Genomic DNA, 27241 nt, shown 5'->3' with positions numbered 1-27241 from the left:
AAGCTCATGGTAATGTTTTATTTACAGTAAAAGGCGCGATACATAAATCATTTACTGTCTTTCACTTCGATTGTTCGATTATTTAAAGAATAAATTATAACTGAATACGGGGCCTAATTGCAATGCGTTGCGGTGTCGTAAGAACCATTAAAGAGAGCATCTTATTTTTGTACAAAAATGCCGAGATACAATAAGAACTGTAACAATTCATGTACATTTATGAAGGATGTGAGAGAATTTCTTTCCAACTAATTATAATAAGGCCGAAACGGTGCGCAATTAATCTCATTTGTACCGTACCTGTTATCATTGTTAGGAAAAAGTGGTCCAGCTTCTTTTGGATTGACTTCTTAGTGGGATTGTAGAGTCAGTTAAGTAGTTTATGATACGATCTTATCCTGAGTATATTAATACAACACTGAATTTTACTACAAATAAAAAAACGTGTGCATTTCGGAACGCCCGATAAAAATGATAACTTAAACTAATCTAATTTAAACTATTTACTATTGAAATTATTTAACTTGAGAATAGCTTAGGCTATTATTTAAATATTAAATATATTAATATGATAATGTGAGGAACATTTATTCAATTAAATGTAATATTATATAACAATTCATAAGAAATTACATTAGAATGTTGTGTATTCGTACATTTTTAGTATAATTAATATCCAATAAAAGTAACACTTGGTTAGAGTGAGAGAGAAGGAGCCTGCCTACCTCTCCAGTATGTGTGAGAGAAAGGGAAGCCAGACAGACTGGCGCCGTAACGCGTTACGTTACGTAGCGGTTAACCTTCTCATAAGAATAAATTAACTTCAAAAAATAAAATCGATTCCTTTTTTTATTTATTATATTTTGTCATAAAAGATGTTGTGTAGGTACTAGAGTGACTTATTTCTAAGAAATAGGTATACATATGGTATGACTGACTTTTTATATGTATTATGGATCAATATAATTATAGAACAGAGTATTAATGCAATACCATCTACAATTTATCAGTGGGACTATTCTCATGATGTCGGTTGGATAGGTACTACAGCTATTTCTGTAGTATAAGCTATAAATATCACTTGATCCATTCAAATTTAAGAAATGACTTTTATGAATGTCAAAAATATTTTATCATTAACTAAAACTAACCTTAAAAATTAACCTCTTGGGAAAATGTTGAGCTTTAATGAGTTAGAGTGGCAATGACTTTATTGCCACTTTTAAATCAACATTAAAAACCAATAAAAAATATCGATGTAAATAACTAAATAAGCCTTTATATTATAATTATATAGTTATTTTTTAATTATATATTTTTCAATAGCTTTTTTATTAAAATCTAATAGCTTATTATAACGAATAAATTCTCAGTCGATTTTATGCGACGAACTCAACATATTTAAAAATTATATTCTACTTATTAAAGAATTTTTGTTTAAATTATTTCTAACTATGTTATTATATTATATCCATTAAAATTTTATACAACAAAGAAAATTGAATCGATTTTCGGGAATCAAAACTCCTTTTGCAATATGCAGTATTGTTTTTGAATGGTACAACCCATATTAATGTCTTCATCAATAACTGATGATTTATGGTGCTCACGATCTGTACAAGACGAAATTACAGCCGCCGGCTCGCCTTTGTAATCAGTGCAGAATTATAAAGCCTTATAGCACCGAGGACTTAAGGCTGCTAGCTCTTGATACACATATTAAATAAAGTTATCATTTGGCGCCGATGTATTAAGTAATTGCTTAGCTAAAGTAATTTTTATGGAGCAGCAATATTTAAAGTGGACGTGATTAAAGCAGTTGCCTGGTACATGGACTAGAACACTCTACTACGGTCTGCTGTTCAGACCAAATTGCGACACCCAAACTGGGTGTTCATAATATACTGCCTTGTATAATAATTACAGTATTAACTCCAAATGTTATATTTAAGGACTATATTTATGGAATTGCAATAAATTGAAATTGAACAGCTGAAAACAGGTGTCAGTGGAGGCAGTTGGAGGAAGCCTATGTCTATAATAGACAAACAGACAAAACCCATAATTATTCAACTAATTAAAAAAAATGTAAATATAATTTATGAAGGACTGTCAAGTTTAAATAATAATAATAATGCATGTAAAATTAGATTAAGTTTTTTGTCTGAATAAAGGCTATTTTATTTTATTTCATATTTAAACTTAAAACTTCTTTAGGCGCAATGAGTTTATTTTTTGGGTTAATACTAATAACATAATATAATAATTTTATAATGAGGCTGAGCTGTCAAGTATCGTTCGTTTTTATATAAATAATTACTAGCTGACCCGACTGACAAAAAAAAAGAAAAATACTGTTTTATAGTATTTCATAACATCAAGAATTAATTCGTAAAAAATGCTCCCTGTCGTTATAATGAATTTGTTTCACAGTGGAACTGTCAAACGGTGCGTCACTAAATTCTCTCATAGAAAATATGTCCATAAAAACAAATATTGAAAATAAAATAAATATGGGTCCCAAATCGAAATAAAAACTATCCTATCTCTCAAGTTGGACTAATCTGCACTTTATGAAGTAATCCCCATTAAAATCCGTTCATTAGTTTAGTAGTCCATCGCGGACAAACAACGTGACACGTAATTTATATATATATTAAGATATTGCGTATTAAAAACCTCTCGATAAAACTATAGGTTTTTTATTTGAACAAACCACAAAAGTTAATGATAAATTGACTGGTGTTAAGTGCTTATTACAGTGACTCGTTGCGTAAACAATTCGTTTTGTCACTATGATGGCAGCCTGTCCCCATCTTAACGCGCGGGGTTTGTGACGAACATACTCGATACTATCCTGATAACATTCTATTGCGTCTCCCATCCTGAGATAACTGGAACTTCTCCAGTATTGTGTTAGTGCATGTAACTGTACCAGTACTCACACCCTTTAAACCGAAACAAAATATTAATAATGTAACAAGTATTTCCCACCAGAAATAGGTATGATAATAATAATAATAATGGCACACTTTTTACACAAATTATCTTGCCCCAAATTAGGCATAGCCTGTACTATGGGTACAACGATATATTTAATACAATATACTTACTTAAACATACATAGATTCATATAAACATACATAAATACATTTAAACATCCATGACTCGGACACAAACATCCATATTCATCTTATAAATGCTTGCACCTACCGGGATTCGAACCCGGCACCTCTAGCTTAGTAGGTAGGATCGCTAACCACTCGGCTATACAGGTCGTCCAATGATGTATGTATGATGGCAGTACAGTCCCAAAATATCATGAAAACTAATACATCATGATCTGTACGCCAATTATGTAAAATAACAATATATTTTGTTTATATTTACTGCACAAAATCTTTTTGAATACCAAAATTTATAAAAAGAAATACTTTTAAATATATTATCGCATTGAAACAGAATGAATTTAAAATATATTTTACAACTAGACACATCTGACGTCAATCATATTGATTCAGTGAATGATTCCTAAGCACCGTATATAATTGAGTTTGGAGTAATTTGTGAATTTGAAGTTAAATAGGCTTATAATACTATGATGCTGTTTGATCATATAATAAATTTACGCAGGCTTCATCAATTATCTAACTTTAATAAAAACAAGATTAAAATTTGCAAAAAATGTAGTATAAATAAATATATGTGATACAATATTTTCTGCATAGGTACATTATGTGAGAAAATTTATAAAAATAATCATCATAATATTTAAAGATTTTTATATAACATTAAAGGATTAATCATAAACTTTCCTTTTATTTTTATAAATAAAAACTGAAATCCATAGCGTCGCTAGATTTAAATTCTCTGGGTATTGTCTGCCTTACAAAGCTTCGCACGACACGCCACATATTAAGATATCATCCCCACCATCTGGATGTGTGGCGGTCCTCCACAGTGCAGTTTTCAAGGAGCTTTCTTTCACGTACTACAAAGCTGTAGAATGAACTTCCTTGTGCGGTGTTTCCGGGACGATTCGACATGGGAAATTTGACACCTTCTAAAAAAGCGCCTACTTCTTCCGTAAAGGCCGGCAACACTTCTGTAATTCCTCTGGTGTAGCAAGAGAATGTGGGCGGCCGTGATCATTTAACACCAGGTGACCCGTACGCTCCTTTGTCCTCATTTTCCATAAAATAAAATAACAAAAAACAATGAGATCGATTGAAATCTAAGTATATTGGACATATTTTAATTATTATATTTAAATACATCAACGACTAATAAGACCACTTCTTTCCACTTGCTACGATACTTACATACTTGTTTCGCTTCGTCCACTTTCATTATTCCTTTCATACATGCTCTCCGGTTTAGGGTACTCTTGACCTGGCCTTTTTTCAGGACGTCCCTGATTTGATCTTGAAACGTCCGCCTAGGTCTACCCCTTCCAACACTTTCATTCACACTGGCCTTTTACACTGTCTTCGTCAATCGTTCTTCATTCATTCTCTCGACATTAATAATAAAATGCAGTTTATACAATAATAACTCTAAACACTCCATTGGCGCGGGCGGTATCGTCCCCGAAGGGTCAATATAGCATAACAATATGTATAACAGAATCGTAACACTCAGCGAGGCTGTTAAACAGATGTATAAAGTAAGGATATATTTATAAACAGAATAGATTGATGTGTATCATTAGCTACGAGATCGCTCTTGTTTACTGAAGATAAAGTCGAACACTTGAAATTTTCGGTGGCTATTTCGAACGAGCTATTTTATTAGTTTTAAAAAAGCTGTTAAGATTAGAGTAGCATTCGATGGCTTATTGGTATTTGAGTTATTGGGTGGGAGTTGTACCACTGTGTTAATAGTATTTTTATGGCCCATTTTGTGGTATTACTTTTTTGTTAACAAGATGGATTTTGTAATGGATTAATTATAACGGCTTTGAGATTTGTATTTTTTTCTTTTTATAGCTTACTTGTTATAGCATATTTTTAGCTCATTTTATATAAAAACCCAATTAATTTAAATGTTTTTTAAATAACCATATGCTTCTTTATCTTTTCAACTTTCACAGATTCTTGAAGTTTACTATTAATTAAATTTGAAAAAATATACATTTTGTAGTAGAGGTTCATTAAATTCATTAAACTTTTAAAATCTGTTAATGAAAGAATGAATAATTAATTCATTCAGCAGAGAAAAAAGCTGAATTTCATAATTTGCCATTTATTTCAAAATTTTTCGATTATATTCACAATGTTAATAAGAAAGTTAATAATTATTGAGTAAGTTAGTACTTTAATTATTTAATTTACAGGTAATGCTTTCCGTTTTAGCTTCCTGCACATCTTCTCATTGCAAAATTTCACTTTGCCAAATCTCACACTCCGTGCACTCAATTTCTTTATGGGGAATCTAGAATTATCGCGTTTTATATTTATCTTTATTGATATGAAAAATTAAGCATAAAATAATAAAAACATTTGACGAGTCTTTTTTTTCGGTGAATTTCAAATTTCATGGTATGTTTCACCAACAAGAAACATTAGTATTTACTCATGAAGAAATAAATTGAATCACGACAGAGCGAGCCGAGAACGCTGCGCATTCATCTTCGGTATTTCAGGGCCCAATCTCAAAAGATTTCGCGATAAACTTTAAAAATTACACTTCTTTATATCTCCTCATACAGCCACTTTGTCACCTACACCCTTTATCGACGACATCAGAACCTGTTTAAGTCACTTAAAGAAATCGCACGCGTTCATCATACGCGACAGAGCTTTTTATAGAATTCGTGAATATATGTCACTCGGAGAGTCTTTTGTTTTGCACAATAACACATAGCTCGCGTCTTTTATTTAGCGTGCAATCGTTTGTTTAGTTGTTTTGGTCGTTACTTACATGACCATGAGTGTGGAATAAAATCGAGTCGGCGGAATGTATTGTCAATAACATGGACCCTCATGATTCGCCCACGCAGCACCGCTTATTATGTTACGGTCTTGTAAAATCAATATAAACATCATAACACAAAGCCGGTTGAGTGGATTGATTGCAAAAATAATCTATTTTTGATGATGATAATATGGTAAAGAGACAAGTGGGACGTTCAAGTGATGGTAAATGGATGGATTCTCGGAAAACCCAAAAAATTCTGAGCGGCACTACAATTGCCTCCCACTGTTATAATCTAGTCGGCATCCTGTGCAAAGGAGCCTTCCACTGGTCTAACGTAAAATATTAAAATAGTAAATATTATCAAACGTATAATATTTTACAAAAAATGAAACTTTATTGATTTAGACAATATATTGCGGAAATCCATAATTATCCAAGTGTTGTGAGTTTTGTCTATAATCAATTCGATGGGTGTTTCGCCTCTACACGAGGGATCCTCAGGAGATGCTTTCTCGCCAAATTCTGGCACGAGACATAGAGTCTCATCTATACTCTATAAAACATTTGGATATAATTATTATTATAATAATATTGACACACTTTTACACATACTACCTTGCCCTAAACTAGGCATAGCCTGTACTATGGGTACAAGACAACGATATATTTAATACAATATACTTACTTAAACATACATAAATACTTATAAACATACATGACTCGGTAACAAACATCAATATTCATCATATAAATGATTGCACCTACCGGGATTCGGCTTATTCGTCATTATAAAATAATAAAAAGAACAATAAATTGAAAACATCTCTAAAAATTTATAAAAAAACTTTGCTAATAATTCATGAATACAATTTTAATGCAAAAATATGAGGTATTATCCTATTTAATAGTTAAATTTGTTAAATTAAAATATTTAATCGATGGTGGGGTTGATCATTCATCAATTGATCGATGGTTTTTTTTAATGAAAATAAGGGACGAGACGAGCAGGACGTCCAGCTGATGGTAATTGATACGCCCTACCCATTACAATGCAGTACCGCTCAGGATTGTTGAAAAACCCCAAAATTTCTGAGCGGCACTACAACCGCGCTCGTCACCTTGAGACATAAGATGTTAAGTCTCATTTGCCCAGTAATTTCACTAGCTACGGCGCCCTTCAGACCGAAACACAGTAATGCTTCCACGTAACTGCTTCACGGTAAAAATCCTGTGCATAGGAGCCTCCCACTGGTAAATGGATGTATCATAAAAATAATAATCGGTTTACGTTAAATTGATCTTCGCAAACACACGATTCCCAGAGCGCGGGAACTGAACTCGTGTAAGCAATTTGCGTTGTTAAGGCACTACTTGGCGAGTCGGATCCTATTCTGACCATCGAGAATTTCTCTGTGAGGTAATTTTGAAATCTAAGCTCTCAAATACGCCATGATAGCAATTTATACGACTTGGGTAATTGAGGCTTTAGGCAGTTATTTTAACAATGAATCCCAAGTTTGTACCTACATTATAAGAAAAATACCTAAACTAAATAGAAGTAACCTAATTCTACTACTCTACAGCTGAATATCTAAGCGATCAGACAGCCTGAGATTAGATCATGATTTTTTAATAGAAATCACTTTTGATATAATTGTATATTTTATCAAAAAAAGAATACTGGGAGAGTTTCTTGCATCGTTTCTTCTCTCTCAGAGCACCATGTGTTTCCGAAGCCGTGGTAGTCATTGAACTGACATCAAAAAAAATGCTTAGCATAAAGTAAATTCCAACAAAACACAATTTAATTTCTTCACAAGTACAAAAGTTTGACAGCCAGTAGACAAAATAGATAAGTGACAGATATTCCAAAACTCTTATTTTTGTTCTTTTTTATTTTTCAAGTTCAATCGAAGCGTGCAATATATAAGAAATCTAATTTTAATTAGTTATAAAAGCTTTAAAACGCAATTAATGTTATTAAACAATTATTATACAAAAGCGTACATAATATGAACAAAAAAGCTCATTGTTCACCAAATAGTACCTGTTCAAACTGATCTACGACCCACCTTACCGAATCACTTTGGATTCTTAATTATATCTTAGCTAAAAAAAATTCTATTCATTCGGCATAGGACAGGCTACAAATCTTCTTTTTTAAATATTACTCATCGTACTCGAATTGGGATCGAGCTACGAAACTATACCACACCTAGCCGGTATCCCGCGGTTTCGGCGCCCTAACTTTAAACTAACACGATATACGTCTATTCATCCTTTTCACTCCTACAGCGTTTTAGCTATTTCTATCTCGCGCCCCACTAAAATAGACTGCCCAAGCGCAACCAAGCGCTTTGTCAAAACTTTTGTATAATGGCTTACGAAATTTCCCCTACTTCGTGACTTTTTTCTACAGTCGAGCTCTCGGATTGGGGTCGTGGAGTTGTGTTAGAAAAAAATTATAGATACGTCATGTGAGATAGTTTTTTAAGCGGGCAGATGCCTTCTCCATAGCTAGGTGCGTCTACTGTTGTATTCAACTACGCTGCCAGTTGTAAATAAGGATTTGTATAGACCATACGTTTCTGACAAGTGTGTGACCTTAGCGGCTTATTAATTGATAACGCTTTATTCAATATAAACTAATTAGTGTCGCTTTTGAACACTAATTTACACAGTGTGGTGCTACTGATTATAATTGGTGGTTTAGTGTATTTAACAACTGTGTTCAATCATTAAAAAGGATTAAAACGCGGTAAGTAATTAAGAATTAAAATTTATATCAGAATCGACTTTTTTTATCGATATATAATTAAGTGCGACAAGTAGTAGGAGTTTTTTTGCATGATATAACTTAATGATTGTTGATTATGTATCCGGACCTATTTAAATTTAATATTGTTAGTCTAGTAAATAAAATTCAAACAAGTTTTGATAAGAACTTTTTAGTAGAGAGTAGTTCTAGTGACTGTTTGATTTTATTTATAAAATACACAACATAAATTAAAAATTTCGGCTCAAACTCTTTTAAGATCAAGTTGGCATGTATCGAGATAAAAGATGTCATCCGGAATCTCGGACCTTAAGCGAAATACAAATAAAACATCCAGTGATATATTTGTAAAGTGAACTTTAACGTACAGGTGTTAGAATATGAATTGCCTTGGCGCAAATCAAAGGTCGTGTAAGCTTTTTACAAACGCCGGGATAAATTTTGACCTAGAGTTGGGAATTCATAATATCAAAGACGCGACGGCAACCGTCGTCAGATATTTTATTCTTCGAAGTCGTTTTTTATTTAGTTATTTTTATGTTTTAATTTTATAAAACTGTAAGGTATATATTTATAACATTATAATTGTAAAGTACCAATATGTTAATCGCTAAGCTAAGTTTATTGACGATTCTTCAGGCTCCTTAGTTTCTAAATCTAATCTTAACTAAACGGTTTCAATTTTAAATTAATTTAGTTCAATTAATCTAGAGGCATTTTTGGTATATTATTGGCGGCGGTGATCACTTACCATCAGGACCCAGGTGACCCATTGGCAAATCCCCACTCGTGCCTATCCCACACTAAAAAATCCTACATAATTTCCCGACTCGTGAAACACAGGCGTTGATTTTTATATTATTCACAATTCCTAAAATAAGGCCCTTTTATTTCCATAACTAACATAATATAAAAAATAATCCATCCCATTGATCTTTAGGATGTCTAGCTCTCTTGCCTCGTGGTCCAGACAATTTGGTGACCAGCTTTCTCCACCCTCCCTCTGTTGATCTGGCCACATGACCAGCCCATTACAATTCCTATACAATGTTTAAATTATTTGCCAGAATAATAATAAATTTTCTGTAATAATAGTTACTTATCTGACAATGAAATTCCCGTCCAAATAAGTCAAGCCGTTTTATAAAAATTTACCGGAATTTAATAAATTCTGACAATACAAACACTTCAATTGTATTTTATATACCAGAATTAAGTTTAAAAAATACTTAAATAAAATAATTTTCAGACGATTAAATTATTAATATATTTTAATTAGAATTTAGGCGTTTATCTTATTGATTTATCATTAATTTATTTACCTGTGTAAAACTCACCTCGAAGAGTGGTCTGAACAAAATAATAACACGAAGTCATAACGCTATCGTCACAAATAGTATTAAAGCATTCAGTACTTTTATCAACATCGGTATTTTTGCCAGAGACTTCCTTAGATAGCGGAGGCTTCTTAGTCGCGAGGAAATGAAATTCTTATCGAGCCTTCGTAGAAAGAAGCTCACTTCACTGTTATCCTCATAGGAAATGTGCTTGTGTTGATGGCTTGGATAAATCACGGAATAAATTTAATTCAGCATAGAAATATTACAAAATAGAGTCTTAAAATATCGTAAATATCTATGCATTTAAATAAAACATTTTTAAGGCATTAAAACGCATGTAATTAAATGCAACTGTGGTTTGCATTAGATTTTGCGTAAAAGTTACATTTTTATTATTAATTTAGCTAACCCGTCGTTTCGTGAACTTTTCAGAACAACTTTTTAAGGGAACTCCAGTTCAATTCGTTTTAATCATTTATTTAATACATCAAAAAATGTGGTTATTTAAATGTGTAATACTAAATCAAAGAAAATACTTTAAACTGTTTTCGAATAATATACCGAATAACATAATCAAATGCATATTAAAATGAATATTCATAAAGTGAATGTATAAAATCACATTATTCGTTCGAAAACTTTCAACAATGATGTTCTCTTTTTCATTCTGACGCTGCCCAAAATTTACGATCAACCCGGCCGGCCTTACATTGCGTGCCTGATGTTTCTAAAAATGTGTCAACTTTTTTACAGTATTCTTTCATTTAGTCTGGCCTTCCTGCCTTGATACTTTCTATTGTACCTTTTTTATTATAGACATGTCTCCGGGATCAAACAACAGAATATCGGGATAATAGTATGCTTGTGCAATGGTTTTAAAAGGCATCTTTTGCTTTGTAATGCTAGTTCTTTATTTAAGATCTTTAATAAAAAAGGCTTTAGTAAAAATTTACGGCCTTACAAATAAACTTGGTATCAAGTGTTACCTGAGAATAAATCAAGAATAGGCAGTGTTTACAAATATACATTTTGCTTATGATTGTTTTTTTTTTATGGAATAGGAAGAGAAACGAACGTATGGGTCACCTGGTGTGAAGTGATCACCGCCGCCCACATACTCTTGCAACACCAGAGGAATCACACGAGCGTTGCCGGCCTTTAAGGAAGGTGTACGCGATTTTTTTGAAGGTATCCATGTCGTATCGTCCCGGAAACACCGCACAAGGAAGCTCATTCCACAGCTTCGTAGTACGAGGAAGAAGCTCCTAGAAAACCGCACTGTGTGTTGGTTTATTCGGACGTATAACGTGTCCCGCGTTTATTTGTCTGACATTTAGATAACTTCAGAATTATCATTATATTGACAGTGTAGTGAGCGATATATAGTCAACATTTTGCATATTCATGGTTTATTCTCAGGTATAATTTTACACCTGGTTATAAAACTATAATAAAAGTCCAGCCATTCAAACATTTCTTGAAATAGTGGGGTGATGTACTATGTAACTAGATCCGAATTTATTTCATTACATGGTATATTTATTCCTTCATATTTCAGACTGTATAAATTATTGTTGTAGGTACCTATGTATGAAAAAATGAAAAACATTTAACTAAATAGGCATAAGATAGAAAATAATAGCTTTTTACAGCTTTAAATTAGAATTTTATGTAATTTTAGTCCGGCTAATCTCCAAAGACACCTGTACCAACTTTTAATGGGCTTCACTGGTAGATAGCTTATGATAACACAGATTGGGAATGGAGCAACTGCCCTCACACAAATTAACAATAAATTTTATTAATGGATATTAAATTTTAACGAAATTTTATTACAAAAAGAAAAGACCGCTGAGTTTCTTGCGCCAGCTCTTGTCAGGTTCTTGCTCTTTCGATTTGGTGATAGTTTTTGAATAGGTGATTTTGAATCCTATTTATGTTTAGGGTTCTGCATAAAAAGCCCAGTATTAAACACAGGATATGAATGAAATTGAAACTAAACATTCGCGAGAAAATTATGCATGAACTACCTATAAACGTCAATTTTACTGACTGAATACTTACCTTGAAGTGTAAAACCAGTTAATAACTTAATTCGAAGCTTGATTAAGACTTACTTCGATGAATGATTTTATCGGCAAGTGTAAGACGTATTTTACATAATCACTCTATTTAGCCTTCCCCTCCCTAATTGTAAACAGATAACCGGTCTGTACAAAAATGTTCCGTAACTGAATTACTTCAGAAACACTTAAGGTTACATTACTACCTACTAGATAATAAACTCAGACCCAAAATTCCATGTGTGGTATTTCCAGGGTGCTACATGACTGCTTTTGAAAACCTTTGACTGATTCAAATTCAAATTCAAATATTTTTAATCAAAATAGGATATAATTTAATATCACTTATTTAAAGACAGAAACTACCACCCATTCTAAAAAGTATACCACAGACATGAGAAGTACGGGCGCACGAAACTCAGCGGGCTCCTTTTTTTTTCATAAAAAATATGGTTACAATGTAAAATCGTACAATAAATTTATTACATAATAGCCTGAGGATGGTCGCTCGATTCCCAGTCTGTAATATCATTAAGAAAATCAATAATGTTATATTAACCTTTACCACACAAACTTTTTCTTAAATTCTTTTGAATGTCGTAATACATTTGTTTTGAACATTCGTTGGTGTTGCAAAAGAGGATGAGCAGGGCTTACCACTAGTAAAAAAAATCGTCACTCTACCGGGCTTAGAATAACCAGTCGTCACGATTTTCGGTTACGCGTGTATGTACCAGTCACATCTTTTTTATTTTATTTAGTAGAGTATGTCGTATTATGGTAAAAGTAAAAAAGGAACGGACAAATTTAATTTATAATATAATAGTTACTTAGAACAATATTTTTTAGCTTCATAATATAGTCCATTATAAATTATGATAATTAAAAACGCATACATCAGCATAACTTATTTTACATATAATAAGTATTGGTAATCATTTTTAATTTAAATTTCAAATTTAAAAATCTTGAGTAGGTACTTTTGAATATTCCTAGAGGTAATATTCATCTCTACTAGCAGTTTCTACTAGAAGATTTTTTTGATGACAATAAGGGACGATGTTGATGGTAATTGGTACGCCCTGTCCATGACAATGAAATGCCGCTCAGGATTCTTGAAACGGCCAAAAATTTTGAGTTAATCTGTGCGAAATTATAATATAATAAACACCAAAATAGATCAAAAATAAAACTATTTCATCTTGCTTAAAATATGCGGTGGTGTTGACACGGAAGGGTAATAATTTTTACTCGAATTTTTATGGACCTCATAAAATAATTTGATTTATTCTTTATTTTACCATAGTTATCGTATTTCATAGACAAAACATAAGCAGAAATACGGTGATTATTGTTCATTATGTATTATCTGTTGAATAAATTTCCACGATCGTAATATTATATATGAGATTAAATTCTAAATAAATAATTTATATTTTCGACTTCTAACCTTTCATTTTGCGTTTGCTACGGGCGATTCTTTGACAACTTTATGTGTCTATGAGTCAATAAAGTTTACGGAAATGTGGCTAGACAAGAAAAAACTACGGACACAAAAACATACAACGCCATAAAATAGACAAGAATTAGTGTCACCGCAAATGGAAAACTCGAATTCACCTAAGAATTTTATGCTAATTACGTAAGCCAATAGTTTTAACGGTTACTTCATGTTCGTGTTTCTTATTCGAAATTCAAATTTAAAGATGCGTAGGCGCCTGAATTAGGTTGTGTTCGAGAAGATTAAAATCAGTCGCATGCGTGTAGGAAGTATCTACGTGATGTATGGGATGTTGTTTCATATAAATTTCGATTTTCACATGAAACTTTATAATGAGGGCTTGAGGATACCGTTAACATGCTTCTGAGAGTGCGTTGACGTCTAAATCAGTGGGTTAGTTATTAGTATTCAGGAATTCGTTGGTATAATAATTGGTGGTGTGATCATTTTTATGAAGATGACGACAAACTAGCGACCGGGAGTAAGATGAGAGAGCAGCTATCTTCTCAGTAGGAATTTCACTATTATCTTTTCCACGTTTCATTAAAAGTAGGTTACCCGTGCCGTAGAAACCTGGAAGTACTGCGAAAGATCATATGGGCGGAAGGATGGATAAAAGTTGATTGAATTAAAAATTTTATATGTGTGGGTGAATTTGGATTGTAGTGTCATAACTTATATTTGTAGTAAATTCTTAAAAAATATGATTTTTATAGCATGTGTATGTATCTATTCTACTCAATAACTCTATTAGTATTTTTGTACCAGTGCTTTAACTTGCAAGTGCCGCTGCTCTCCTGGTACATTCCTAAAACAGTCAGTCCATCTGATGGGCAAACTGCCTCATACTTTTTTCCCTCAACCCTTTCCAACTTGTGTCCAACAAGGTGTTCTTCAAACATCTCTCTACGTCGAGAGCCTGCCTGAAGATATTGTAAATACAGTGTTTTGCAGACACTACAAAATGTATGTTTGTTGCATCACTTTACATATTATATTGTAATTGAAATGATTTGTAAAACGATGAAAATGTAAATCTTAATTTAAAAGAGCGGCAATGAGTTTCTTGCTACTTCTTCTCATTAGCTCAACCCTTTATGAAGTAGTGGTAGATTCAATAAGAAAAAAAGTTTTTTTTTTACATTCTTAAGTGTCATTTCCGTGGCATAGGTGAATAAAGTGATTTTGATTTGATTGTCTAATTTCTGTCTATGCTTAAGTAATATGTACAAACATAAGCCTGCCTTCTGACTTGACCCATCTGAAATACATATTTCATTCATATTATAATATATAAGTGGTAAATATATTAAACTAATGCTTTTTATCACCATAATTACGATATGCAGTGCGCAGTTTTTAAGGCACATAAACGCTCAAGAAATGAATAAATAACGCGATCAAACCTTTAAAAGGCAATTGGTAGTGACAATGTAAGTAAAAGGTATTTCCACCTGCTAAAGCCATGGAGCAGTTCATTCAATATAGAAACATAATATCTGAAGTAAAACGCAGCTGGCCTATACCTGACAGGTTTGGATTAGAAGACCCTTTTTGCTCGTTCATAGCTCCGCCCATACGTCATAGGTAGATACCCAAATTAGTTGATACGCATAAAAAACTTTTGGAACAAATTAAACTGAATATATTACCTTTTTGGACTCAATAGGTTTGGCCAATTACTTATAATCTAAATATATAAAAATGAATTGCTGTTCGTTAGTCTCGCTAAAACTCGAGAACGGCTGGACAGATTTGGCTAATTTTGGTCTTAAATTAATTGTGGAAGTTCAGAGAAGGTTTAAAAGGTGAATAAATATGAAAATGCTCGGAATTAAATAAAAACAACGATTTTGATTTTCCTTTGATGTGCCCCAGTCGTTCAGAAATCAAATTGAAAGAATAGTTAAAAATGAATAACTATTTAGAATCTTTGTTTCTCAGGAGGTAAAAAAGGAACTTTATTCTAGCTACCTATACTTAGTAGATTAACTACAGCTGTTAGCTATCATGGTAATTCCACTGTTGCTGGGTCAGCTAGTAGAATATATAAATTAGTTATTTAGAGTCGGTTCTACATTTAAAAGAAAATATGCCGTCTCGAATGAGATTTTAAATCCGTCAATGTTAGGTATATCAAATTACTAACAGCATATGAATCAATTAATTATTTGTTACTTGTGAGACAAACCTTTAGATAGATATTCTATAAAGCTGGAGTTAGCTATGAGCGCCATCTTATTTTTCACGGTGATGGGTGCAGAGTTATAATACACGGATCGCTTACTACTCCATAATTCACACCATAAAAAAATAATAGATAGGTAAAAGGAATATTAAAGCCAAACTACTTGTCTCATGTTATGTCGATTAATAATGTATGGTATGAGTTTAATAAATTTACTTGAGTATTATAATATGAAAAATAATTAATTGTAAGTATATTAAAGATAAAGGTACTTATAAAAAGCTGTTGGTCATCGCTATAATAAAACATTTGTAACACAACGCGTAGAGAAATCTTTCATCTCATCTGTTATTGTTCTGTTTCTTTCGGATATTTTTTGTGTGCCCCGTGGCGTTGACGCGCCCAGCCCAGCCCTAGTCGCGTTGCCCAACCCTAATTTTAATGGCTTCTCTCACATCCGGATGTTAACCAACCCAGCTACACTTTGGTATTATTTTACACCAATTTAAGTTAATCGTAACGTAATTACAGTAATTTAAGAATTACTGTACAGTGCTGAAATATGTGTCCAATTAATTAAAAATTAATTTTTATGCAGACCGTCCATACAATTTTATATGTTTGTCTCTTTCGCTCTTTAACTATTCTATGTTAGAAGAACGAGATGGAGGAATGATTAGTTTGAGCACGACTTGTTTTCGTATCAGTGAATTATTTTTTAATAAATTTTATAAGATTGGTAGATGTTTCTAGCAGTGTTGTATGTTTGATGATCGTTGAGGAAATTGCATATCGTTAGGTTGAATGCGTTAGGTATTATTAATATTATCTATTTGAAATGAACCACCGTTACCAAATGAAAGGGCAATAGAGGTGTATCGTTTATGTTTGATATATTTAAATAATTTTAATATTTTACAGCTCTACAACATCTAAGTACCTTATAAATTCATATTTGATAACCTACTCAAATGCAATAATTGCATTTTAGAAAAATGATTGAAGACTTTCTTTAAAATTAATGTGATACTTATTTTTTTTAGGCTTAGTTCCGTTGCTTGTATCAATAATTAGATAGTCAATATTTATATTCGATATATAGCTATATACTAAATCTATAGAAATACGGGATTCGAACCCGCGCAAGGCTAAGAGATTCTCAACGTCAACAGAGTCAACTCTAACGACGAAGGTTCGAAAATAATTGGATACAAAAAAATGTATATTTCTAGCTTCTATACTTCTTAGCTTCACAAATTTGTTCACATTATTTGGTTTGGTTGGTTTTTTAAGGTATATTCAAGAAGTATTTTTGTTAGATAATTATTTTATCAACGTGTTATCGTTTAATATTCAAAAACTAATAACTAACCTAACCTATAGGAACTAAAATATGAAACGAATAAAATTGGTATAATTTTAAAAAAAGCAAATGAGAGACGTCAAACGGATTTAAGGACATAGACCAGTCATTAAATTTTCATACAAATTCGTCACAAACATATCGAAGTCAATTATAACGTGAGCCCATAAGTTTTCCCCTTCAAAAATCAATAATATAAAAGAAGTTTTAATAAAAAAAAAATATTATGAGTTGCATTACGAATGGACCGCTAAGTATCTAATCGCCGGCCGTGGAAATTCAAAACTATAAAAAATCTAATTCTTTTTATTATAAAACTTATAATAAAACTTAGGTAGGTAGTAAGTACTAGGCGGCACTAAGTATCGTCTGGAGTAAGCAGACCTTGATGTTTTACCAACACTAGTGTTAATGAATACTTATTTACTTACTTTTTCATCGATTCTTAATCAATCAGTATAGAGCTGCATTGAAATTCTTTTTCATTATTGCCGAAGCAATTCTATCACATGTCAATGGAAGTTATAACACCGGAGGCGTAACTAATTGCGGTAATTAAACTGCAATAAATCAGTCATTTATGGACTAGTAATGTGGTGGAGTCGCATTAGTGTTGGCTTTTTGTTGTGGTGTAAAAGAGGGGATGGAGACTGCATAATTCTATTTGTTCTTATCAACTGCGGTTAGGAAACCAATGAATTATATACCTAGTATACATAAATACACAGCCATATAGGGAATATATTACATTACCTACATAATTTTCGTGATGAACTTTTGAGCACAGCGCCATCTATTGGATTTTTTAATCACTTTATAGTAGAGTATAATTTCTTATACCAACGATTTCCCTGTATACTAGACAGCTCAAGGGAATCTTATTAAAATGAGCGATTAAATAAACATTAATGATTTACCTATATACCTTCTAAAGTTTGTATTTTACTTAGCAAGCGAAAAGTCTTGCTATCATAATATAACCACTAAAATTGAGCTAAGAATTTAATGTTTGAAAGGTAGAACCTATTTATTAGTTAATTATTTTTACTTACAGAATTAGGTTGATAGGCAGGTATATAATATAAGTATCTATGTACATTTTGTAAGTATTTCATATTAATTGATAAGACAATCTTAATTTCATAAAACATCACAGCAGACATCATGAAGTGCATTTAATAGAAGATAAGCACATTAAAGCGATTCAGTCTAAATTAATTAACCGTATTGAGATCGGCGGCGGGTGTTCAGGAGTATTAATACAAACTATAAGTCATCGGTGCACTCCGCACTCATGCAACCCTTCTGTGCAAGCTGATGCATGAATTACGAGGGTCAGAGTTCTGGCCTCGTCGACCGGCGATCGATATACCTACACTTTTTGTTATAAATTGCTGAAAAGTTTTCACGCCGGTGCCGTAGTCACGCGTTTTTTATTGCCATGAAATTGAATTATTTATAACGCACTGTATGAGAGGAGTGAATGGGTTTTAATATTAAAACAATGCATACGTACCTACCTACCTACGTGTTGGTTAGATGATATATTAAACAAACAAAATAAACTTGCTAATAAACTAGCTAACTATTTCTTTGTAATAGTTTTCTCGTTAGTTGAAAATTTAGTCTAATAGGTTATCCATTATTATCTAAATTTTATGATCGCCGGGTTCCGCCATGTACCTTCTTCAACCAATTCGACACATTTTTCACCTCTGCAAGGAAATATTTATTTTGCTTTGGAAAAGGGTATGTCTAGATCTTAAATATTACTATACTATGTGTCCTCTATCCAGCTTAAATTAAAAACTAGCAAAAACTTAACATTTATATAAATATATCTCTACATGACACATCCTTAATAAGGGGCTAATTTCTTCGGTGGAGGACGTGTACCCATATCCCTAACTCTAAACGGTTGAGCATTTCGCATTCTGCAAAACAAATCTCAGGGTAATTAACTCTTAAGGTAACTCATAACATTTAGATTCCCGTAATTATAAACAGTGTCACCTGAGCAGATAAAGTTTTTCTTAGACGGTTAGGAAGGCCAAAGATTGTTAGGACTTGAATTTAAAAATCTAGAGAAGGTTAATGCCTATTCTTAGAAAATATTATCTACTAAAAGTTTAGAATGTAGGTAAATAGAATAATACATAAAATATATAATTTTTAGTACAGTAGCATAGCTTGTCAGGCTTTGATTAGCACGATTCACTTACGTGCTTTTTTCAAAGTACCCACCAATATCGCTTATTCAACCAAGTTTAATCCCACAGTTTGGTTGTATATAAGAATGGCAGATATTTAATATTTGTGCTTTTAGTAACATGCTGGATTTCAGTCGGCAAAAATAAAGTCAAAGAGCTCTTCGAAACACCGTAGATGCGCTAGAAGACGTAGAATGAAATTTTGTAGTTAACCGTCGACTAAATATTATTACTACTCATATATGATTAGTATCAGTTGACCCAACTCACGTCACAGAATGACATATCTGCGCAAAAGGTTTAATTGTGGCGGCCCTTAAGCTTTGCGACAGATTTATGGATATCCAATCCCGGCTGCCTAATCCTGCTCTTGCCTGGGTCAATTCGGCCCCGGAAAGGTTTTCCCGGTTATTTTCCATGAAACTTTTAATCCTGCTGAATACCAACATACATCATAGAGGATTAAGTGGTTTAAGTTGGAAGTTACCGACGCCCGAAATAAATTTAAATCGGCTGGCAGCTGCTATTGTGATATCGGCGCTTATGCTAAATTGAGACCATTTTATTCAATAATCAATTAAGCTTAGATAAAATGTACCTTAAACAAAACATTGAATTCATTTCATTATAATATTTATTAGATAAAGAAACTCTTTCCACACTACAAATAAATAATAACTACAACTACATTCAAATCACAATGCTTATGACAACAGAAAAAAACAGAGCCGAGGTTAGCACTACGAAAACATTTTTTTAATGTGAAACTTTCATTGCATTGACTTGAATTTTATTCGTTCATCTATCGCATGACGCATTACAATCGGCGGGGGAGGAGAGGTGAAGTTGAATTACTAATTTCAACTGCTGCTTCAATTAATGCAGGCCGACTAGTCAAAGTCTAAGTCGCCAGATTTAAGCTCTGGTATATTCTACTTCTTCACGCCTGAAAAAGGTTTATTATAACATTAAATATTATTATTTTATAAATAAGTAAAACTTAAAATAAATACTTTTGTTTTTTTTCTTTATGCTGATATTAATATTGTGTTGTGAATAAAAGTTTCACTTGCATTATGGTTCAATAAAACCACACACACAATTGATTTTCGTTATTATTCAAAAGTAAAATAGCTTTAATAATTTGTACTCAGACAATTTATCCCAGTGTCATTTAATACCCACTTAAATAATTGTTCTGCGCGCCTAGAGACAATGACACTCAAATACATATAATTAATGGAAATGAGAAACGTAGGTAGCCCTATAATACATAATACTATATAATATTGTAAGTTTTTAAGGTTCCGTAGCTAGATGGCAGCAAACGTATTATGGATTCGTCATGTCTGTCTATCTGTCCGTCCTGGGTTTCTAATATATTTTTTTTCTAAACTGAATAGTTTGCGCATGAAACACTTCCAAAGTGGTAAAATGTGTCCCCAGTCTGTACCTTCTAAAATAAGAGAATGAGAAAACTAAAAAAATATATTATTATGATGTACATTACTATGCAAACTTCCACCCAAAATTGGTTTGAACGAGATCTAGTAAGTAGCTTTTTTCAATACGTCAAAAATCGTAAACCACAATTTACCTTTCATTCAATCAACTCAAATATTATTATTATCATCATTAAAGAACTTTTATACTATATTACTTTCTGCTACGGAACCCTTCATGGCGAGTCCGACTTGCACTTGGCCGCTTTTTAATAATGCAACGTGCAACTAAACAACAAGTTGCTTGCCACATGCCTCTTAAAACACTATTTCAAACAAACCTTCCAGTATCTTAGTACATCGTAAATATATGCATACAGTTTATAGAAGATTATTCTTAACAGCTTTTCAAATCACTGATATTTTTTTTTATTTCAAGGAACAATTTTTGTTATGACTTAGCTCTAATAATTTGGATACAGTTTACTATTCCGGGGATATTTGTCTTTAAACAATTCGACATGTGTTTCATTTCCTCTACACGAGGAACCTCCTCAGGACGTGTTGTCTCGCCAAAATCTAGCACGAGACCTACGATTTTACGGCGAAACACGTGTCGAATTGTTTAAAGACAAATATTGGCGGAATTAACACTAAAGAAAACTCAAATCATTGTATAATTATGGATTTCCGCAAAGTAACGCCTACTTCAATAAATTTTCTTATGATATGATGATCTAATCATGCTTAGTCAAAGTCAAATAAACTTAAATTTAATTAGGCTTAAATTATGAGCTTTTGAATCGTCACTATAAATATTTCTTTTAAACTACTGAATCTACCATATGTTCGGAAAGAGTAGAGCTTATTACGTAGTAACAATATAAAATATTTTCATAAATATGTATTTAACTACCAATTTTCCTGAAATTTTTATTGTTTTTATTTTTATGAACACTAGGGACGAGACGAGCAGGGTGTTCAGCTGATGGTAACTGATTCGCCTTGCCCATTACAATGCAGTGTCGCTCAGGATTCTTGAAAAATCTCTTGAAAAATCCAAAAATTCTGAGCGGCGCTAAAAATTACACTAGGCTACTGCGCCCTTCAGACCGAGATAAAATAATGTTTACACATTACTGCTTCACGGCAGAAATATATTCATATCATGGTAAAACATATATAAAGTTATGTTGTAATTAAACGTAATAAATCTTACATAGAATATTAGATGCCTTGTAAGAGATACCTTTTTACATAGGTACAGCACAAAATTGAAAGGATCAATAAGGGCATCGTAAATCACCAGGAACCTTTAACTGCGACCCTTTTGAGTGGACACCGCTCAGTAACACCTGACCAACTTAACTGTATACTTCAATATATTAGTATATACTGACTACTAATTTTACAATTACATGGTCTTTTGCGCTATATATCAGCTTTACCTATATGTATCTATTCATGTTAGTATTTTCTTTGCTTAACGCGAGTGTGACACATTTAAATAAAACACCTTTAAAGGATGAAAACGCGCGTAATTGTAACGGTTTTTACATCAGATGTTTGCGTAAAAGTTAAGTTTTTTTTAAGCTATTGCATAGCTTCTATCGCGGGCCTTGAGCGTGGAGACCGAATCCAGAAATTCCGTAACGAAAATAACCTAACACTTACTTACTAGATCTATATAGATATTTCTATGTCTTTTTGTGCAGAAGGTCTCAGGTGCGAGCCTGGGGTACGTCTTGATTTTTTTTAAATTCTTAATTTTTTTTTTAATTACGTTTTTTAATTTTTATTATTATGACAAGCATTTTTATTTTATTTCACCTGTCCCGTTGTCTGTCCGTAATCAAATCTTTAATCTGTAATTTAAGTTAAATTTTACTCACTTCCCGTTTGCTTTTTTTAAAATTAATTTTATCAAAAAAAATACTGCATAATTAAAATAAATAAATAATTATAATTGCATAAGTTGACAAAAAATGCTATGCAATAGCTTTACCGCGGCAGTCCCCGAGTGCCCCACGTCTTTTTTAGTTAACCCGACGTTTCAAGACCTTTACAGATCTCGTCCAGTCCCCCTGAAAACGAGATCTGGAAAGGTCTTGAAACGTCGGGTTAACTAAAAAAAAATGTAACTTTTACGCAAACATCTAATGTAAAACCGTTACAATTACACGTGTTTTAATCCTTTAAAAGTGTTCTATTTATGTTACTTATATTTGCCACACGTGTCAAAGACCGATTAAAACGAGAATCAACTTGATTATAAAAAATATTGACCTTAATTATAATTATTCGTATGCTTGAAAAATAAACTAAATAAAAACCTCTGGAAAATTATATTTGAATATGTAGGTATATCATTATGTCTATTTTTTTAACATTAACATTTAAATAGCTATTTCTGTTTTAAGTTAGAGCTTGATTCATTGTTTGTGTAAGGATGCTTCGTGAGCATGGTGGTCGTGATTACTGTCATAATTAGTCCTCCATCCAACAAATTAAAAAAATACGACCTTCTCTTCCATAAAAAAAATCAAAATATATTCTCATATTGGTAAATCTAAAACCAAATATTTACCAATGTTCAGGCTTCATAGTTACATATTTATAAAATCTTCTGAAGCACATTGAACACCACCTCCACTTTAGACTATATTATATAATAGACAGTGGGTATATCCAGTGCGTATGTAAAGCAAAATTAGGCACTAAATCATTAATCAACCAGCCCATTTGTTCTCGCCAAAATTATTAATGTTCTCAGCAACGTGTTGCCGGCTATACGCCTCTTTAAAATGCTATTTCTAACAAACCTACCGATCTACATCGTAAATATCTGCATGCAATTTGAAATTAGTTTGGGTTTTAAATTTATGTTTATCTAGCTTTTGAAATGTGGCTTTAGTTATACATTTTTATCTGTAAGTCATATTATAGTATATTATTAGCAAGTCTTTTGTGGGGCAATGTGTATGCTTTTACAACAAGATCCCAGAAAATGTTCAAACAAAAGTATTACGTTATTCAAAATAATTGTTAAAAACGTTTGTGTGGCAAAGGTTACTATAACATAAATGGCTTTCTTAATGATACCACAGATTGGGAATGGAGTGACCGCCCTCAGGCTATTAAATAATATGTTTAATTGTACAATATTACTTTGTAAACATATTTATTCGATGAAAAAAAAACCCGCTTAGTTTGTTGCGCCCATGGTTCCCAGGTCTGAGGCATTCATTTTGGAATTGGTGGTAGTTTTTTAACTTTCAATAAGTGATATCACATCCTATTTTTGAATAAAAATATTTGAATTTGAATTTGAATAGAGTTGAAGGATTTTTTTCAAGCTATATGATTATTTCAAGCCTACCAGTAAGGTTCAAATAATTATTTTTGAATACGATAACCAGATCTATGAGTGAGAGATTACTATGTAGAAATGAAAAAATGCTTTCGAACTGCTTGGAAGCGTTCCCTGACAAAATAAATCCGTGGATAAAACTTATAGGGATAGTTATGTGTAAGAATACATTTATTGTGGATTTTACAATATAAGTTATAGGATTTAATAAACCTGCGTTTTTCACAAACCACAGGAATTATACATTGCTGTATTTTTAGAAATTAATCGACGTCATGATAAATAATGCAATCCATAGAAAATTTGATTTATTATATAAGTACCTATATAGGTAGCATATACAAATTTCAAGAGTAAAAGTAAGTAGTAACAAAATGCGCGCCAGTTTAAATATTTCGATTCGATTTCGATTGGTAGTAGGTACCAACATATTTTATTAGCTACCAATAAGTTCTGACATGAAAGTATCTATGACCAGTTACAACATAAGTCATTTCATAAAATTATTTTCTTTCTATATTAATTCGAAAAACGAAATTATTTATTCTACACAAATAAAATTTGAAAAACAACATTTTATGAACGATGTGGGACTCGAACCCACGACCTCAGGCGTTCCGTGCCGGTGCTCTAACCAACTGAGCTAACCGTTCGAGTAACGTCTCGTTATAAAATCTTGTTTGCTTTGTTCAACTCTCAGGTTGTGGCTTCATCAGGCAACCTGAGAGTTATATTAGAGAGAGAGCATCGGCACGGAACGCCGGAGGTCGTGGGTTCGAATCCCGCATCGTTCATAAAATTTTGTTTTTCAAATTTTAATTGTGTATTAATCCTAGAAGTGAGGGTTATCACTTTAAAAAAAAAAACATAACATATTGTTATTTATTCTAGCACAAAAGTCGATAATTATATTTATGACAAAATTATTTCTAACTCTTTAAGCTAAGCTTAAAACAGTAGTGTCCGTTTAAAATTTTCTTATATCATCCTAATTTTTAGACATAGTGGGTTATAAAATAATGTTCCATGTCTGAAAGATATAGTCTCTGAGCTAGTGCGAAGTAGTAGAGCTTTCTGGTAAACTTAAATTCGCCTCTGTAGGGTGTATTGGGGAAGGGTTATTCTGGAGGGCCCGAGGCTCTGAACACAGGACTGAGCTGATTAATGGTCGCGTAATTGTTCCCACATAATGTACAATAACTTGTGTAGATAAACACTAAGCCACAAGAAATATTTATGGGGCTATAGATAAAGACAAATTGTTGTCACATACGAAAATTAACAAGCAATTATAATGTACCTTATTATTATTTGTTTAAGTGGTGTTTTTGAAGCTATATTGTAATAATATTCTACTGAGTAGTATAAGTTTATAAATTCTCAATGCATAAAGTTATGTATCTATTTCAAGTAAACACAATTACTCTTCAATATATTGTGTTTTTTTATGGAATTGTAGGACAAACGAGCGTACGGGTCATCTTGTGTTAAGTGATCACCGCCGCCTGCATTCTCTTGCAACACCAGAGGAATCACCGGAGCATTGCCTTTAAGGAAGGTGTACGCGCTTTTTTTGAAGGTACCAATGTCGTATCGTCCCGGAAATACCGCACAAGGAAGCTCATTCCACAGCTTTGTAGTACGTGGAAGAAAGCTCCTTGAAAACCGCACTATGGAGGACCGCCACACATCCAGATGGTGGGGACAATATCCTAACTTGTGGCGTGTCGTGCGAAGGTGGAATTCGGCGGCAGGAATCAGGTTAAACAGCTCTTCGGAACACTCCCCGTAATATTGTGTTAACGTACTAAATGGTCTTTTTACAATTATTATACTCCAAGTAACTTCTTTAATTAACGCGTTAAAAACCCCTGTAATTGTATTTTGACATTAGGTTTTTGCGTAAAACTTATTTATATTATTATTTTATTTAACTCGACGTTTCGTGACCTTTGCAGAGTCGCAGCCCCGCTGATAACGTAAAAATAAATTGAAAATAAATTCTGCAATATCTTGGTAATTATTGAATTATTAGTGACGAAATTTAGTAGTTGCATGTTCAGCTTTTACGTTTATATCAATTACGATTAATTTGATCACGAAAAGGTAATTTTAATCGAAAGTTATAAAATTTTGTCCTAGAAAAAATTTATTGCAAAAAAAAAGTTTCTATCACTAGGTAGCCAGAGCATCGCCCACACTATGTAGGTACATATACTTAAAATATTTAATCTTGGTAAGATACATATAAAAAAAAATTAAGCAAAATATTTAAAATATAAGTATTCAGTTGTTAGGACCGTAAAGTTTTTCATGAAAACCGTTTAAGTGAAAAAATCAAGTTGAATTTAAAGTTAAACGAACTAAAAATATAATCAATTAACATGTTTGTTAATATAATTATACGTTTTTCTCATTTATTCACACATCCTGTATAAGCTACCTTAAATATCTTACGTATTATACTTAGTAGGTACTATTATTTCTACTTGTATACTATACGATAATGGAGTAAGTAACTACCAACAGGTTAGTAAATTAAATTATTATCTCCCACAATCTTACAAGGCCGGCTCTCTATTGTCATCGTTCAATTTGAGACATTTAATTACGTTTTGGGTTTAACCTTATTCCGTGCTCGATAAAGGTGAAGAATGCGTTTGACCCTATTACGTTTACGATGAAAAATAAGTCAAGCGTTATTTATTTACTTCCTGGGTGGGCTCGTAATTATTGCACTAATTAGAAGCGTGCTTCTGTATAAATATGAATTATTGATATAACAACATTTTGATATATTGCTGTCTAGATTCCCTACACAGTTTTTGTTAAAACATATCCGATTGCATCTCAAAGTGCAAAATTACTTGTCGATCAGAGGTGAAGTTAATTTCAAAATGTTATAACTATTCAACACTAGATGTCGCTTTTTCGTAAAATTGAATAAGTTGAAAAAAAATTCAATGCATTTATAATAATTTTATACATTTACAACTAATAATTTATTTTACTTTAATTACATTGAAAATATTGTTTTACTAATAAAAATACATCAAAGAGTATTCAAGT

The 27241-nt window shown here is 32.3% G+C and overlaps 1 protein-coding gene across 2 annotated transcripts in view; it reads left to right on the top strand.

Annotated features, from left to right (window-relative positions):
- The window catches only part of LOC126966870 (homeotic protein antennapedia-like), a 254008-nt gene that overhangs the window by 59460 nt on the left and 167307 nt on the right, over positions 1-27241 (top strand). Inside the window, exon 1 of one of the 2 annotated variants that reach the window (XM_050811150.1) lies at positions 8328-8677. The exons of the other annotated variant lie outside the window; for it this stretch is intronic. The gene's annotated coding sequence lies outside the window, so the exon portion shown is untranslated. Of the gene's footprint in view, positions 1-8327; positions 8678-27241 lie in introns of those variants that run through there. 2 annotated transcript variants of the gene reach the window in all.

This window comes from Leptidea sinapis, chromosome 11 (assembly GCF_905404315.1).
Source record: "Leptidea sinapis chromosome 11, ilLepSina1.1, whole genome shotgun sequence".
NCBI classification, from domain to species: domain Eukaryota; kingdom Metazoa; phylum Arthropoda; class Insecta; order Lepidoptera; family Pieridae; genus Leptidea; species Leptidea sinapis.
The sequence above is the reverse complement of the archived record's forward strand: the minus strand, read 5'-3'. Positions and strand labels throughout refer to the sequence as shown.